The 18,879-nt window shown below is 38.7% G+C and overlaps 1 long non-coding RNA gene across 9 annotated transcripts; it reads right to left on the minus strand.

Annotated features, from left to right (window-relative positions):
* On the minus strand, positions 1-5,650 carry LOC107780585 (uncharacterized). 9 transcript variants are annotated; one of them, XR_001646858.2, is made up of 6 exons: positions 5,228-5,650; positions 5,009-5,126; positions 4,828-4,903; positions 4,427-4,588; positions 877-974; positions 1-361 (listed from the first exon to the last, which is right to left on the minus strand). It is a non-coding gene; the product is annotated as an uncharacterized LOC107780585 (long non-coding RNA). The 9 variants fall into 9 exon arrangements; XR_012705201.1 differs by having other exon boundaries at positions 898-974; positions 4,427-4,580; positions 5,228-5,649; XR_001646861.2 differs by having other exon boundaries at positions 4,458-4,588; positions 5,228-5,649.
* Positions 5,651-18,879: the final 13,229 nt, after the last annotated feature.

An 18,879-nucleotide genomic window follows, 5' to 3' on the forward strand; every position in this document is an offset into this window, starting at 1 on the left:
TTTGTATTTAAATTACACAAATATATTAGAAGAGGCACCATTCAAAGCATTTGTCAAACAAAATGATCAAGGATTTTTATTAAAAATTCATAACATAGAATTTGTGCACACATGAAACGTCGAAAAAAAGCAAAAATAAAGTCTATTCGAGCTCCTTTGCTAGCATCATTTCCTCCGGAAAAATATATGGCCTCAAAATGCAGCAAGAAGCTCCCATGTCCTAGATTGCAGCCAAAGGAGGGAGCAAAAAAATCAGAAGGAAATAATATTAGCCACTCCCAAGAGCGGTTCCTTTTATAATGTTCCATGAGAAGGCACGTTATTATCTTTTTGCTTAAATATTGGACAAATTAGTTACTACCTACAAAAGAAATTAGGAGAGATTTGTTAGAAAACACATTAGATATCATGAAAGTGAAATGATGTAATCATGTCAATATATTTTTAAAAAGCACGTTAACAATGATGACTAAAATTACTTTATTTCACATGTAAGTGCCCAAACTATTAAAACCGATCAACACATACCAACAACCAGTGATAGATATATAAAATATGAACTTTCTTTACTGCTTATACACTAATCATATTCTCTGTAAAAGAACAAACCTCATAAATATCATATTATAGTTTTGTGATGGAAGAATAGTTTGACAACATACTATTTGAAATAACTCTTGAGTAGCTGATATAAATTGAGTCATGTTTCATATTCCTAAGGCTGTCCCAATTTGCACTATGTTCTCTCTGTTTCTTCTTCTAATAGGCTTTCCAGCTATAGTTTACTAATTTCAAAGTGAAATACTAGATGAAGAGTACAAAGTAAACTTTCATATGCAGGCATATAACTCTATCTTTCATAAGAGTACAAACTACCAGATGAAGAGTTAGACTTGCCATTACTGCTTCTATGTTGTTGTTGGACTCTCTCATTTTCCCAGATATTTCCATGTCTCTTAACTTTTCCAAGACTTCTGCAATTTCGATTCAGTTTTTCTAGTTACAAATCTAAAATAAATGATAAATATACGGAGTACTTATATTATAACATGTATATCCATCATTAGGTATTTACGCTCGTGTAACGATCCGACTTGTCGTTTTGAACATTTACGCTCCTTCCAACTATTTGAAGTCTTGAATAGCTTCATATGATGTATTATGACGTGTGTGAATCGTCGGTTTTGATTTTCAAGTGTTTCGGGATTAGTTCGGAAGAATAAATTCCATGTTGGAAGCCTTAGGTTGAAAGAGTTGATCAAATTTGACTTTTTAGTATTCGACCTCGGATCGAAATTTTGATGGTTCCGTTAGGATCGGATGGTGATTTTGGACTTGGCGTATGCCCGGATTTGCATTTGGATAGGTCTAAAATGTTTCGACACTAATTGGCAAAAGTTAGAAATATTAAGTGGAAAATGTGTCTTAATTTGCACAACACCTACCTTTGAATGGGTATAACTCTCATAATGTGAAGATACTTTCCATGAATTTTGCGTCTAGAGTGTAGCCCTTTGAGTCTAGTTCCTAACGCATCAAGTCGTTCGTCATTTGGACATTCCTACTAAAAGTTATAATCAAATTACCAAAGTTAGATCACCCAGTTATTTTGGCGGACAGTTCGCCAGACCAGACATGGATCTTGTGCCTGCAGTGGACAGCGAAGTGAGGCACGCTTCGCTAGAGTAGACGTGCCCCAGCTCCAGCTCTTTTAAGCCAATTCGGGGTTCATTTTCCCCATTTTATTTCGATGAATTTTGGAGCTCTTCTCTACTCTCTCAAAACCACCAACTCCTCTCTTCTTCAAGGTAAGCAATCTTCATTATCTTGGTATGAAATTCTATCATTTCTACACTAGTATTGATGAAATCTACACATAAAATACTTAGATCTTCAAGAAATTTCTTCAAGAACTCAAAGGAGGGTTTTGCAAGATTTATTCCAAAAGGTAATCCTACACCCTTAGATTTACATGTATGGATATATTATGGGAATATGAGTATGAATTAAGTATTGGAACTTATGGTATGATGATTGGAAGCAATAAGTTCCCAATTTAAATACATAACTATTGTAGAGATTGAAAGGTAACTATTTGATGGAATTTTGTTGGTTAGGTATGGATGGATGGTCAATGTATGTGATGTTGGAAGTTATGAATTGTTTAAGAATGATGGTGGGATAAATTGTTAGTAAATGGTAGTAGTTGGTTGAACTAATTCTATGGTTAAGAGATGTAGAGATTGATGCCTACTAGGTGTTTGATAAATTGCCTAAATAACCTAAAACCTGGAAATTTTACTGATATTGGTCCAACCGAATTATGTTGATGTAGATCGAAGTTGTAAGAGTAGTTGGAGGTTTTAATATCACTAAAGAGCTGAATCAAGAAAGCTCGGTTTGTAGCGATTTTGCCGAAGCATTTTCAAGGAAATATTCATCTGGATTCGAGCCATTCGGAGTTGGATAATCGCGAAAAATGGCTTACCGGTGGATTGAGTTACTTGAGGTAAGTATCTTTCCTAACCTTGAGTGAGGGAATTACCCCTTAGGCATTGAGTCTTATGTGGAAATTATGTAATTGAAAACCATGTATGTGAGGTGACGAGTACGTACTTAGTTTATATGTGCAAATTATATTGTTTGGAATTTGTAGACGCCCTTATGTATTAAATTGGATTTATAGTAAATCCTTGATTTTTCATGCCTCATTCCTTGTTTGTTGAGTTTGTATTGTATATGATAATTTGGTGTGATTGCCACTTGGATTTTTATGTGAATTCCGCGTGTTTGTTGATTTGATATTTCTTGGAAATAATCACATTATGGATTTTTCATCTGCAAATAATTAATTAAATAATTTTAAATTGAGGCGTTTATATATTTATCTAAAATTTAGATTAAAGAAGGCGTTGTCCTATGATGAGTTATTTTCTCATTCTTGTGGTTGTTTTTGAGATTTTATATACATTGTATTGAGCCATGTACTATCTGTTGTGAAATTAATTGACTTTGTTGTACCTTTGGAAATGTTGTGGCCTACGGACAAATTGTAAATATGAGTTGATGATGATGTGATATTGTGATAATATCCTGTGTGAATTGTTGTATGATTTGGGTTACTGTTATGCGGCGTATAAGGGTGGCATTCCATTGTTGACATTATGCGGGCATAAGGGTGGCATTTCACTATTGTTATGTGTGTTGGGATATTGTGTGGGCGGAGTGATAAGGGAGGCTATTATAGGAGCGATAAAGGTGGCTATAGGAGCGATAAGGGTGACTATAGGAGTGATAAGGGTGTCTATTGATATTGTCAGGGCGGGGGATAAGGAAAGCTACTATAGGAGCGATAAGGGTGGCTATAAGAGTGATAAGGGTGGCTATTGATATTGTCAGGGCGGAGGGATAAGTGAGGCTATTATAGGAGTGATAAGGGTGCCTATATGAGCGATAAGGGTGGCAATTGATATTGTCAGGGCGGAGGGATAATAGAGGCTATTATAGGAGTGATAAGGGTTGCTATAGTAGAGATAATGGTGGCTATTGTCATGGATGATATGTGATGATGTGGGGTTATTGCGTTGGTAATTTTCATGTGGTGTTGTAATTTTCCTTGTGTTTATTTTTATACCTTGTGCAACTTGTCTTGTTGTTTCGGTAAACTTGATAATAGTCTGATCTATGTTGAAATTGTGAGTCAGTGGCTATTGCTGAGCGGATTATGTTATATGGGATCGGGTTGCACGCCGCAACAGATATGAAATATGAAAAATATGATTATTATTATTATTATTGGCACGTGAGTTGTCCTTGCGGTTTTGATAGAAATATACGCACGAGGTGCCATGGAAATATGAAAGTGCGTTGAGTCCCGTGTTACGAAAATATGAAAGTGGGCTGAGACCCGTGTTACGAAAATATGAAAGTGGGTTGAGGCCCGTGTTACGAAAATATGAAATCGGGATGAGACCCGTGTTACGAAAATATGAAAAGGGGGCTGAGACCCGTGTTACAAAAATATGAAAGTGGGCTGAGACCCGTATTTTATGTTTATGAAATGAGGTGTCACATAGTGATATTTATTTGAAAGAAGTATATTCGAAAGATATTTATTAGAAAGAATTTTATATTCAAATGATATTTATTTGAAAGAATTTTATATCCGAAAGATATTTATTTGAAAGAAATATATTAGGAAGGTATTTATTTGAAAGAATTATATGTGAAAGATTTATATTTGAAGGACTTGTTTAATTGGTTGTACTTGTGTTCCTTATTCGTTTGAGTAATTTAACGCCAAATAGATGGAGGACAGAATATGTACTTAGAAATTTGAGCAGAAGAAAATGGTAGGTGTCTGGGTTGTCGACAATGACACGAACATAGTAGCCACAGAGTAGGAGTTAGTTAACAATGGCTATACCTAGGAAAGATATGCCACTAGTAACACACACCTTCTTCTCTTCAACTTCATTAATGTTCTGTTGTACTGCATGCTGCTTTTTAGTTATTGTGTGGTCTGCTAGGGAACTCCATTCTTGACTAACGCTATCTCGTTTGTCGTACAAATAGATACCCTTGAGAGCTTAAAGAATGAGATACCAAGAAAAAAGATAAAAGGCCAAAACGAAAATCACAAACACGTGCACACAAAGAGAGTAAAGATAAGCAAAATCAAGAATTGAAATAAACAAAAGAAGAAGCAGAACAAAGAATTGATAGAAATAAAAATTTAAAGAAACAACTAATTAGATGTAGTAATAATACATACACAATTCAGTGGCTAAATTCCATTCATCATTAAAAGAACTAGATTTGACTTACCCCCAAAGAAATTTTCTCAAACTGAAGAAAAATGGTACTGGTCGCGGTCGATCACCTGTTTTATAAGCAGAAAAACCTTCAAGGGCAACAAAACGAAAGTTGTTCAGAGATCGAGAAAGATCGACAAAATGCAGAAATAGTATAACAAACCCTAAAATAGAAAGGAAACACCTCAGCTTACCTCCCGTGCAACAATAGCTGTGAGAACCAACGAAACCCCAGAAATAGGAAGTCACAAGATATGGAATTGTCGAAATATGTTTATTTCGTTGCTTCGATAGCACATAAATTGAAATTGACTGGAAATATGAGTATTTTCATGAAATATGATGTGAAAGAAAAAAAGCCAAATCGACTCAAAAGAAGCTGAATCAAACCAACACAAAAGAATGATGTGTACCTCAATGTTACTCAAATTTTAGCTTTTGGGAAATAGACCTCTCCTACCTCCTTCAAATCTACTCCTCTTTTTAGAAATGAGATGTATTTTTTTCTCGGCCGAGAGGAAATTGGGTTTCTTTAATGTTGGGGAACACGAGTTGAGAGAGAAGCATTAATCTATTTTTTTAGGAATATGAAATATGGAAGGGGCAAGAGGGAATCGGGGAAAATGGGATTTAGGAGGAACGGGAGAGGAAATTTTGAGTCTGAACTGGTGGGGGTGAACCATTTTGCGTTTTTCACAAAACGGAAATCGATGTCAAAATAAACGAATTAGAGGCGACATAAAAGGTTGCCACAAAAACTCTACGTTTAGTAGCGAAGAAGTCGCCACAAGAGCTCTTTTAGAGGCGACTGTTGGCTGCAAATACTTTTTCAGCCATATACGTAATTAAAAAATTAGTACATATTTTGGGGCGGCATACATATAGTCGCTACTATATATGTTATTTTTTCTGGCAACTGTAATCCCCACTAAAACTATCACTTTTGTGGCAACTTTTTCCAGTCGCCACAAAAACCCTCATTTTGTGGCTATTATATGTCTCGCTGCTAAAAGTCGTCATAAAAAATCATATTTCTTGTAGTGTCTTCCTTCTGAATCTTATTGGATGGTTGCATTATTGTTTATCCAGAAATCTGAGTAACAATTAAACTTATTTAATGGTTTTAAGGATACGTGATTTAATCCAATACCAACTGACAAACAAGGAATTGAATAGATAATCTGAATAGTAAAATAAATTAAACCAGTGTTCTAGCAGCGCTTTCGACCTCGATTTGAGATGATCTCGAGATTGGGTAAGAAGAATAGTGAAGAACAGAGGATAAACAATGATGAACAATAATGGATAGTCAGTAAAATAGAGAGCAACGTTTTTGTATATCTTTTTCAGTGAATCAATGCCCCTTATAAATGAATTGGGTCCCTCTTTATATAGTAGAGGAATCCTAAATAAGGTACAATTCTAATAACGAAAATAAATCCCATGATTGGCGTCAATAACCGTTTAATTTGATCTGTTCCGGAATTTCCGCCGAGATCTTTGGTCGGTTGCTAATATCTCGTCATTCCGTTATTATGCCATACTCGAAGTCGGTCATGCTCGATCTCGATCTTCAGCGAGCACTTCAATCTTCGTGCTTCATACTCTGCCATTGAGCCCGAGCCTGGTCTATTACGAGCTTACTCTTCGAGACAGCTCCTCGTACCTACGAAATATGACATGCCCGATTTCGACCGTATACAGATAGTCCCCGCGTTTCTTGGAATAAAATGATAAGAAACGGTTTGAGCCTTGATTTTTCGAAACCTCGATCATGATGTAGTCCTCATGACGTAAGTGACAGATGTGATCGAAATGTCCCATTGGTTCAGTTCCCCAAATCATTAAAGTCTGTTAGTTTAGCGGTTGGCCACTAGCGCCACCGAACCGTCGCCATGAGCCTATAAATACCCGCTCCTTCATTGAATCAAACTTTACTTTTGCTCTAATCAAACCTCTAGGTCTTCTCACACTTTTCGTCTCCTCCTTTTCGCCGCCTGTAGAGCCATCTTTGTTAGAACTGAGACCACCAGTTTTTTATCTTCCTTCGCTCTTCTTTACTTATATAAATGGCAAAAACCTCAAAGACCGTACCGCAGAAGGAGAAAGCTTCTTGCTCCTCTTCCCGGCCGTCTGGCGGCAAGGCGGCGGTGGAGCCGCTTCTCCACGAGTATGTTCCCGGCCCGTGTACTCTAAAATCTGACTTCAAGGTTGAAAACCCTTCATCGATCCCGGGCCGATATGAGCATGTGTCGATGTATATGTGCTCGATAACAAAGAGCCACCTCGAGGCCGTGAAGAGGGACTGTTGTCGCGCCCCTTCTTTCTCGTAAAATCGGGATTCGATACGTGACAACTCTTTAAAAGGAAGGGTGTTAGAGAGAGTCACCACCTAACGGGTTTGAGGTGTGTTAGGATACCTATTTGTAAATAACTCTGGTTTAACCAGTTTGTGTTACCAAAGATCGGGTAAGGGCTCAAATTACCTCGAAAAGAAGATGTTAGGCACTCTTCGGGGTCCATAACTGTGGGTCCCGACCGAACTTGAATTATATGAATTAGTCAAATAGTTAGAGAGAAAAACAAGAAGTTTTAAAAAAATCACTATTAGAAAGTGTTTGAGTAAACACAGATAATTGGTTTAAAGACAAGATGGGGGGTCCTAACTTTTTTAGCCTAAATGATCACCTCGTGCAACATAAATAATACTTCGTAACTCCCTCGAGGTGGGGTGTTACTCGTATTATTCAGCGGGCACAGACTATCATCTCCTGCTACACGATTACTATCTTTAAGCTTTTACCTAAAGCGCATTAGTTGATTCTAAACAGTGCCCTATGCGTGCACTACCCGTCCCATGCCTATGGCCCAGGAGGCGTTTGGACCTCTATTTTGGATGGTTTCTAGACTTAGCTTAGGCTGCTCAGAAATGATAAAACTAGGTGATATACAAAACAAGTTGGACTTCATGTAAAAGCAAATAAGGGCTTAAGTTAGCCTCTACACTTAGACAACAAATGCACGCGAATAAATTTTTCACATTAAGCGTTAGACAATTTCAGGATTGAGGCAAATTAAATCCATTAGGCCCTATAGACATGGTTTCTATGTGACCTTGGGATTCGAACATGCAGGCAGTTTCAGATGCAAGATGCTACCTTAGATACAATTTCTAAGTGACTACACAATTGCCTACTAATTACGTTTTATAAGCAATTAAACCTATAGACATGTTATCTAGGTGATTTACGCAGTAGTTGGCGGTGATAACCACGGTAGATATTAAGAATTACTTAGTTTGGTCCTATAGGCATGCTTTCTAATAGTGACAACGAAATAGTGTTGAAAGTTCAACATTAGCACTTGAAAGAAACGAGCAGGATAATAATTAAGACTGGTTTTAGACCTTATAGGCAGGATTTCTATAGTCATAATTAAGACTGATTTTAGATCCTATTGGCATGGTATTTGAATTGCAGATTAGGTAGCATGTAAATTAACAGGATCCTATACAGCCTAATGCATGTGCACATTGGGATATTGGTCATTTAGTATCCTATAGGCATGGTTTCTAATAGGTAAAAGCAGAACACATTTGAGCAAAGTAGAGAACCTATAGGCAGGATTTCTAACGCATAATAACTGAACACATTTGAGCATAATAATACATTTGAGCAAAGTAGAGCACCTATAGGCAGGATCTCTACCTATTTCACTGCAAATGTTAAGATAAACCCCCTTTCCCTAGTTTTACTAATATCCCCAATTGTTATAATAACATTATTACAGACCCAATGAATGGCATAAATTACAGAATAAAATAACTATAGTGAGCCTATAGCAGGACCAAAGATATACCCAGCCAGGCCAGGCCTTCATTCCCATGGTTCACAACAGCCCAAAAATTACATCTTCATTGATATAAGGCAGCCAGAAACCAATTAATTCATCCAGTAGGTAGAAAATAGAGTTGAGCAAATAGAACCAAGACCCTAGTGTATCAGAGTTCCTAAGGGTTTCAAGAACCCAGGGCAGTGCTCACACTAGGGAGGTTGATAGGGGAAATTCGGAGAAAGACTAAGGACCAAATCCTAGTGTGTCAGAGTTCACATGGGTCTCAATAGGAAGCCGAGTAGTGCTCACACTAGGGAGGTCAAATGATAGAACCTAAGTAGCCTTGGCTTTCAGCCGGCTAAGAATAAGAACTCAAAAGAGACCAGGCAGTAAGGGAATAAACTAAGGTTAAGGGACAACACTGAGGGATACAAGCAGATTCAAGTTGAGCACATAGAACAGGTAGTAGAACATGCTTAGGTTTTGAGAACAGACTTAACAAAGTTTCAGAAAAACAAGTTCAACACATAATGCATATACTAACAAGACAGGTTTGCAAGATTGATGTACACAGACTCATCGTAAGAAAAAAGTTCAGATTATGCTAAGTGTAGATGCTAGTGTCCCTAGAAGGGATCATATAAATTGGTAACAAAACTTAACAGAATGAGAACAAATTAAGGCAGCTATTGGGAAGTCAAGACATGGTAGAAGCATACAGGATCAAACATGCTACATGTCATCACAACAAGTTCAGAAACAGACTTATGCTAGATACTTAGTGAATACATTCATGCTTGGTCATCTAATCCATAAAAGGGGATATGAAAGCATGTTCAAGTAACAGGGTTAATAGCAAATTTAAACACTAAAGAGATGGCTAAAGTGCAAAGGTTCTAAACATTAGTAACACATAGGCTAGGCAGACTTAAAAAGAAATTAATTAGCTCAAGTCAGGTCTAAGCATGTCTCAAACTACAAACGTAATGGAATTAAGATTAGAAATGCCTAAAATTGAAGTAAGACAGTCAGAATTGCACACGAGAACAGCCCAGAAATGCATTAAACCATAATTTTCAGAAGTGAAAATATATGCTAATAACAGGTAAATAGGAATGAAATGACAAAGGTTTGGTAACTCATTAGTTAAGTGAAGAATAAAAAAGAACGGAAGTCGACAGTGTTATGAATATCAACAAAGAGCAAGAACCCATAATTTCTGGCCTTGGCTTTCAGCCGGCCAGGAACCAGAATATAAAGCAAGAGTATTAGATAACAAAGAGCACGCAACTTTAATTTTTTTTAGTAAATTTCTTAATGATCCCCCCTTCTCCTAAAGGGGAATGGGGAGGGGTTTATATAGCAGTAGAAATCGAACACCCAAACAAGGAAAATCATCAATCAAACACTAGAAAGGAAAGAACATCACATGCAATCGGAATCAGTAATGCAAAGAGAGAAATTTCAAAACCCTAATTTTAGGGAAAGTACAAAAATCGGCAGAATCTAAAAAATAAAAAATCAAACGTTGCACAGAATAAGATGAATATAGACAGAAATATCGCTTAAAATCAAAGAATCAAACCAATTTTGGTTCGATCTAAAGAGATATGAAACCCTAATTTTAGGGTAAGTAAGAATCAACAGAGATACACAGAGATTCATACCCATAATAGAGCAAGAATGAACATAGACAGAATAGTAGAAAGGTCAAGAAGTTGAACCTACTTTGGTTCGATTCTGATGAGATACGCTTGTTCGATTCTGATGAGATACGCTTGTCATATTTAGGAAAGCGGTTTAGAGAAGGATCCAGTACCAGGGAAGAGTCGTATATGGCAAGAAATGGCCGTATAATCCCATGTCTGGTGGGATTAGGCGAGGGATTTGGGGGAGAAGACGACTAGGGTTTGATAGAGAGAAGGGGGGTTTGAGAGAGTTCAAAGGAGGCCGGTGGTGAAAGTGATTTAGGGTTATGGGAGTGTTAGGGTAAAGATCAACGGCCATGATTGGTTGGAGGTCTTGGGTCGGGTTGGTTTAATTGGTTGGGTTGGTTTAATTGGATTGGGTCGGGGGTTATTTGGTTTGGGCTTAGATCTTATTGGGCTGGGACTGGGTGGTCTAGGTCCGAAAATAGGTAAGTTTTGGGCCAAATTTTAAATACCCAATGTTTAATAAATAAATAATTTATAAAAGTAATTAATAAATATAAAAAATATTATTTGTGTAATAAAGTGATTAGAAATAACTACTTAATATTATAAAAGTATAAAAAGTCATTTTCTACATAAATAATGTAATTATATATGCATGTGGGCTATTATTGCAAAATATGCAATTTAGCCTTAAAATGCAAATGTAATTATAAGAAATGCACTGAAAAAATATTTAAAACCTCATTCTGGTATAAATGATAAGTTTAGATGATTAAATAATCATAAAATAATTTGGAGGATAATTATTGGATATTTATACAATAAAAATGCAGAAATAAATTGGTTTAAAGTCTTTAAAAATCATGAAAAATTATGAAAAATACTTGTGTATGCTTATAAATCAAATGATGATGCATATGCACTATTTTGAATATATATATATATATATATATATATATATATATATATATATATATATATATATATATATATATATATATATATATATATATATATATATATATATATATATATATATATATATATATATATATATATATATATATATATATATATATATATATATATATATATATATATATATATATATATATATATATATATATATATATATATATATAACCGAATGGGGTGATTTTGAAAAATATAGGCCGAACCCTGATTTCTGAGTTGCCTACATATCCTTGGTTTTACAGGAATCAGGTCATGTGTAGTTCTGGATCCAACAGTGGAATAAACTGATGGAGTTATTGTAGGAACAGACAAGCTTTTCTGGATAGGATGATATCAGGATTGTAAATGGATGTATCTAGGGGGTGGATATGGATATTTGAGTGATTATCAGATGGGAACGGGTAACGGGCGGTGGTTGGTTACGTTTGAAATAATTGTAAGATATGAACGTTGAACGAAAACTGGAGCAAAGATTGCTCCCGTTAGGAGAACGGTTATTTCCTGGATTACCTGCAAAACTTAAAACACAATGCATGCAAGTATATATGGATTATTGTGAGAATTTAAGCATGATGCAAATTTCCTTTGGACCATGAAAGTTGTCTTTGGACGATGGGGATGGTGTCCTTAGACCATGATGTCCCGGGCCATGAATCGTGAGATAGGGGATTCACAGGCCGTGAAATGATGTTCTCGGGCCATGAGGATGGTGCCTCTGAACTATGACACCTTTGAATAATGATGTGCAATATTGAGAGATCCTCGAGCCATGGCATGGTGTCTTTCGGCTATGAGGATGATGCCTTCGGACTATGACGCCTTTGGACAGAATGGCGATATTTCAGCCCATGAGATGCAAAGACATGATGCAAAACGAAACAAGACAGAGCTTGGTCTCGTGTAAGATCGGGGGCAGATCTTAGCCCCGAGGTAGAGAATAGCGCAAGGTTTCGAATAGCATAACATTTGTGGTTATGCAAGGAGAGACAATGTTTAGTTTCATGCAGGCATGGAGACAATGCTTAGTCTCGTGCAAAAGAAAGGCAGTGCTTAGCCTTATGCAATTAAGTAGGCAGGGCTTAGCCTCATGCAAAGACTGGAGACAGTGCTTAGTCTCATGCAATGGAAGGCAGTGCTTAGCCTTATGCAATTAAGGAGGCAGGGCTTAGCCTCATGCAATGGAAGACAGTGCTTATCCTTATGTAATTGAGGAGGCATGGCTTAGCCTCATGCATAGATTGGAGACAGTGCTTAGTCTCATACAATGAAAGGCAGTGCTTAGCCTTATGCAATTAAGGAGGCATTACTTAGTTTCATGCAATGGAAGGCAATGCTTAGCCTTATGCAATTGAGGAGGCAGGGCTTAGCCTCATGCAAAGGTGGAGACAATGCTTAGTCTCATGCAGGGGAAGGCAGTGCTTAGCCTTATGAAATTAAGGAGACAGGGCTTAGCCTCATTCAAGATGGAGATAATGCTTAGTCTCATGCAGGGGAAGGCAATGCTTAGCCTTATGCAATTGAGGAGGCAAGGCTTAGCCTTATGCAAAATAGAGACAATGCTTAGTCTCATGCAGGGGAAAGCAGTGCTTAGCCTTATGCAATTGAGGAGGCACGTCTTAGCCTCATGCAAAATAGAGACAATGCTTAGTCTCATGCAAGGGAAGGCAGTGCTTAGCCTTATGCAATTGAGGAGGCATGGCTTAGCCTCATACAAGATGGAGACAATGCTTAGTCTCATGAAATGAACAAATAATAAGTAGTAGCAGAGTATTTCTTAGTTGGAAATGCGTTCGCGTTTGGCAGCTTTGTCGTTATGAAGATAGTGATCCTGAGGTGTGTACGTATTTGCGAATATTCCTTGTTCCTGCATCCAAAGGAAAATCGTGAGTTCTACGGGGAAGGTTGGTTCGTGCCTTCGCCTGCTTTCCTTCCCTTGCTCTGCATAGAAATCCTGCTCGAGTTACCATGGGTAGCATCTAGTTGTTTCATAAAATAAAGTTTTCGAAAAATGTGTGTGCATATGATAAATATAGTTATTTAAAATATATTAGTATGCAATATCGAATAAATTAGATGAACCAATGACTGTGACATTTTAGAGAGATTGTGACTTCCTTAGAATTTTGAGGGTCCTTATCAAAATTCTACCCCAGTTTACTTAGGCGATTCTCTGACCGTTCTGCATATGATGACGTTGGCTGGACTTGCTCCGGAATTTTGAGGGTCCTCCTCAAAATTCTGCCCCAGTTTCTGGTTGTGGGGAAAATGAAAATTTTATTGAATTGTGACCGAACCCACAGGGCTGCCTACGTATCCCCTCTTAAACGGGAATCAGGTCAAGTATAGTTCAGTTACATCAGATGAAGAAATGCAAACATTCTAGACATAATATCTTTTGACTGCATCTGAGTTGATAGGCCTTGGCCAAACCTCTCCGTCCATTTCTGCGAGTATGAGTTCTCCTCCTATTCGTACTCGGTGAACCATGTAGGGCCCTTGCCAATTTGGCAAAAATTTTCCTTTGGATTCATCTTGATGCGGGAATATCCGCTTCAGTACCAGCTGCCCCGGTGCGAACTGTCTAGGTTTGACCCTTTTGTTGAAAGCTCTAGACATCCTATTCTGATAGAGTTGACCATGACACACTGCATTCATTCTTTTCCCGTCAATGAGAGCTAATTGTTCATAACGGCTTCTTATCTATTATGTATCACTGAGTTCGACTTCTTGTATAATTCTTAAAGAAGGAATTTCAACCTCGGCAGGAATGATAGCTTCGGTACCGTAGACCAGCAAATAGGGAGTTGCCCCGGTTGATGTGCGGACTGCGGTACGGTACCACAATAAGGCAAATAGTAACTTCTCGTGCCATTGCTTGTGGTTGTCTACCATCTTCCTCAGTATTTTCTTGATATTCTTGTTTGCGGCCTCCGTGACTCTATTAATTTGAGGCCAGTATGCTGTGGAATTCTTGTGCTTTATTTTGAAGGTCTCGCACATAGCTTTCATTAGGTCACTGTTGAGATTGGCGGCGTTATCGGTGATGATGGACTCTGGAACCCCGAATCGGCAAACAATACGATGTCTGACAAAATATGCGACGACTTTCTTGGTTATAGCTTTGTAGGATGCAACTTCGACCCATTTTGTGAAGTAGTCTATGGCCACTAAAATGAACATGTGCCCGTTTGAAGCGGCGGGCTCGATTGGTCCAATGACGTCCATTCCCCAAGCGGCAAAAGGCCAAGGTGCACTCGTTGCATTGAGTTCATTTGGCGGCACCCGTATCATATCTGTGTGTATTTTGCACTGATGATATTTTTAGACATACCTGATGCAGTCTGTTTCCATAGTCATCCAAAAATAACCTGCTCTCAGTATCTTCTTGGCTAAAATGAAACCATTCATATGTGGTCCGCAAGTTCCAGAGTTTATCTCTTTGAGCAGTTTGGAAGCTTCCTTGGCGTCAACACACCATAATAACCCTAAGTCTAGAGTACTTCTGTACAGAATTCCTCCACTTTGGAAGAAATGGTTGGACAATCTTCGGAGCGTGCGTTTTTTAGTACGATTTGCATGCTCCGGGTACTCTCCTTTTGCCAAGTACTCTTTGATATCATGGAACCATGGATTCCCATCTGCTTCTTCTTCAACGTGAGCGCAGTAAGCTGGCTGATTATGAATCCTTACCGGAATGGGGTCGATGAAATTCTTATCCGGATGTTGTATCATGGAGGGCAAAATGGCCAATGCGTCTGCGAACTTATTTTGTATTCTCGGGACATGTCTAAACTCTATCTTCGTGAACCTCTTCATCATCTCTTGCACATGATATAGATATGGTAATATCTTGGTATTCTTTGTAGCCCATTCTCCCTGCACCTGATGTACCAGAAGATCTGAATTACTAATTACCAGTAATTCCTGGATATTCATGTCAACGGCCAAATTGAGCCCCAATATGCAAGCCTTATATTCTGTCATATTATTAGTGCACGAAAATCTGAGTTTCACAGATATCGGATAATGTTGACCTATTTCTGACACCAAAACGGCTCCAGTACCCACTCCTTTAAAGTTTGCGGCTCCATCGAAAAACATTCTCCATCCATCGTAGGCTTCGGCGATATCTTCTCATACGAATGATACTTCTTCATCAGGATAATATGTTTTTAGTGGTTCGTATTCTCCTCCTATAGGCTTTTCCGCAAGATGATCCGCTAATGCTTGTCCCTTAACCGTCTTCTGAGTCACATAGACAATGTCAAATTCACTCAATAATATCTGCCATTTTGCTAGTTTCCCTGTAGGCATGGGTTTCTGGAAGATATACTTCAAAGGATCCATCCTTGATATGAGATACGTGGTATAGGCACAGAAGTAGTGCCTCAGTTTCTGGGTTATCCAGGTCAAAGCATAACATGTGCGTTCTAGCAGAGAATATCATGCATCGTAGGGTGTGAACTTCTTACTCAGATAATATATGGCCTGTTCTTTCCTCCCTGTCTCATCATGTTGTCCCAAGACACAACCGAAAGCCCCATCTAATACGTAGAGATAGAGTAGCAGTGGTCTACCAGGTTCTGGCGGGACCAAGACTGGCGGTATGGACAAATATTCTTTGATTTTGTCAAAATCTTTCTGGCAGTCTTCAGTCCAATTGATTGCAGCATCCTTCTTTAACATTTTGAAAATCGGCTCACAGATCACGGTTGATTGTGCTATGAAGTGGTTGATGTAATTAAGACGTCCCAAGAAGCTCATCACGTCATTCTTGTTCTTTGGAGGTGGTAAATCCTGGATAGCCTTGACCTTTGATGGGTCTAGCTCAATTCCTTGGCGGCTGATGATGAATCCTAATAACTTTCCAGTGGGGACCCCGAAGGGACATTTTGCGGGATTCAATTTCAAATTGTACCTCCGAAGCCGATCAAAGAATTTCCTCAAGTCTGCTATGTGATATGTACTCTTCTTGGATTTGATGATGACATCATCCACATATACCTATATCTCCTTATGTATCATGTCGTGGAAAATAGTTGTCATGACCCTCATATAAGTGGCCCCAGCATTCTTCAGACCAAACAACATCATTTTATAGTAGTACACCCCCCACGGTGTAATAAAAGCTGTCTTTTCGTCATCCTCTTCATTTATCCAGATCTGATGATATCCTGCGAAGAAATCCACAAAGGATTGGAGTTCATGCTTGGCGCAGTTTTCGATCAGTATGTGTATGTTAGGTAACGGGAAATCATCTTTGGGACTTGCTTTGTTTAGGTCCCGATAATCGACGCATACTCTGACTTTTCCTTCCTTTTTCGGAACTGGCACGATGTTAGCCAACCAAGTTGGATATTCAACCTCTCTGAGAACCTTAGCTTTGATCTGCTTGGTAACTTCTTCTTTGATTTTCAAACTCATATCTGGCTTGAAATATTTGAGCTTCTGATTTACCGGCGGACACATTGGGTTGGTAGGTAGTTTATGAGCCACTATAGACGCGCTCAAACCGGTCATATCATCATAGGACCATGCAAAGATATCCTCATACTCCTTCAAGAACTAGGCATACTCTGCCTTCTCTGATGGTGATAGGTGGATGCTTATACGTGTTTTCTTGACTGTTTCGGAGTCTCCTAGATTAATTGTTTCAGTCTCATCCAAATTGGACTTAGGCTTGTTTTCAAAGATTTCCACTTCTCTGACAATTTCCTCGAGTATTATATTCTCTTCTTCTATTTCCTCTGAGTCACTATCCTTATGTTGCGTTGTCTCATTACATGTCACAATTGTTGGTTCATCACGATAAGAAATAGTAATGCTATAGAAAGAAAAATGTAGAGAATAGTAATAAATAATAAAATAGCAAACCATTGATAATTATCAAGATGTCAAACAAAAGCGATTTTTAATGATTCAAACAAATGTTTCAAAACAAAATACTGAAAATGTTTTAAAAATGCTCATAAGAATTGTTTTCAAAATAAATGACACTAGCAGCCAGGCTACCCGGAACTCGGCGGGCCCTTGATGGTGTGGCAGTCCAGTTCCTGAGAACAACTCCCTTCTCCACTGTCTGGATGACGAGGCCTTCTTCCTCCTCCTCAACTATTACACCGCAGTCCATGTCTTCATCTTCCAAGAATAGATTCCTTAAAGCAGCTAGAGTTTCATCTTCTTCAGATCTCCATATCATATCGGCCTGATGGAAGGATTGGCTCAAATGTGGTATCGGCTGCTCAAGAGGGTAATAAGGACCACGCCATGGCGGCGACCAATTCTGATATTCTTTCCAGGTGGTACTGATATCCCAGTCCAAAGGTCGTGCCGTGACATTTTAATTGTATTGGTTTGGTGATCCCTTGGAGATTCTTGCCAAGATCTCTGCCGGGTTCATACCCTATCCATGCCAATATGATTTCTATTTTGCTACTCCACCATTTGTCCTTCTCGATCGCGTTAACACGCTTAATATGATGGTAAGTCTCTTCTCTTAACTTCCTTCTATTCTCCACAACCGAGACAGTCTGGTTGGTGTAAATAGGGTTACTATCGTCTCCATGAATGATCGCCTCCTGATGATTCCATTCGAACTTCACAGTCTGATGTAGAGTAGACGCTACAGCCCCAGCGGCGTGCATCCAAGGTCGTCCCAATAGCATATTGTATGAGGCAGATATGTCGAGCACTTGGAATTCAACATCAAACCAAGTTGGACCCATTTGTAAGCAGAGGTTGGTTTCTCTGATTGTGGCCCTTGGAGACCCATCGAACACTTTTACGTTCATAGTTCTTGCTCATATCGCATGCAAAACTTTACCTAACCTCTTCAAAGTAGTCAACGGGCAGATGTTGAGACTTGAACCCCCATCTATCAAGACCCTGGCAATGAATTTGTCTTCGCACTACACTGTGATATGCAGTGCCCTGTTGTGACTCAACCCTTGCGTCGGCAGTTCATCTTCGTGGAAAGTGATCTTATGGCTTTCCAATACTTGTCCTACCATGTTGGCCATCTCTTCACTGGTAATGTTGTTGGGTACATAAGCCTCATTTAATATTTTCATCAACGCGTTCCTATGTGCCTCAGAATTCTGCAGTAGTGATAGAATGGATATCTGAGCAGGGGTTTTGTTCAAATGATCAACCACAGAATACTCCCTTGCTTGCACCTTTCTCCAAAGATCATTCGGTCTGGTTTCATTGATAGGCTACCTGGAAGTGGCTTCTTTACTTGTTTCTCCAAATGTTCGGGTGTGTAAACCCTACCAGTTCTGGTCATACCTTGTGCTGCACCAGTTTCTTCCATTTCCTTTCCTTTCCTTCTCGCTTCTGCAGTATAGTCCTAGGGCACAACATTGGAATTAAAGGATGGTGTGGGTGCTACCGTTACAGTGAATAGTGTGGTCACTTCTACTTAGAACGGAGTTGGCATGGGTGAGGGCGTTGTTACTTCAACCTCGAACAGAGTCGGTGCGGCTACCTCAACTTCAATCGGTGACTATATCTCTACCACAATAGGTGTGAGAGTGACTGGAGGCATTTTGGGATCATCCTCTCCTCGAATTAGCCCAATTGACCCCTTCCGGTCCCATTCT

This window comes from Nicotiana tabacum, chromosome 22 (genome assembly GCF_000715075.1).
Source record: "Nicotiana tabacum cultivar K326 chromosome 22, ASM71507v2, whole genome shotgun sequence".
Taxonomy (NCBI): domain Eukaryota; kingdom Viridiplantae; phylum Streptophyta; class Magnoliopsida; order Solanales; family Solanaceae; genus Nicotiana; species Nicotiana tabacum.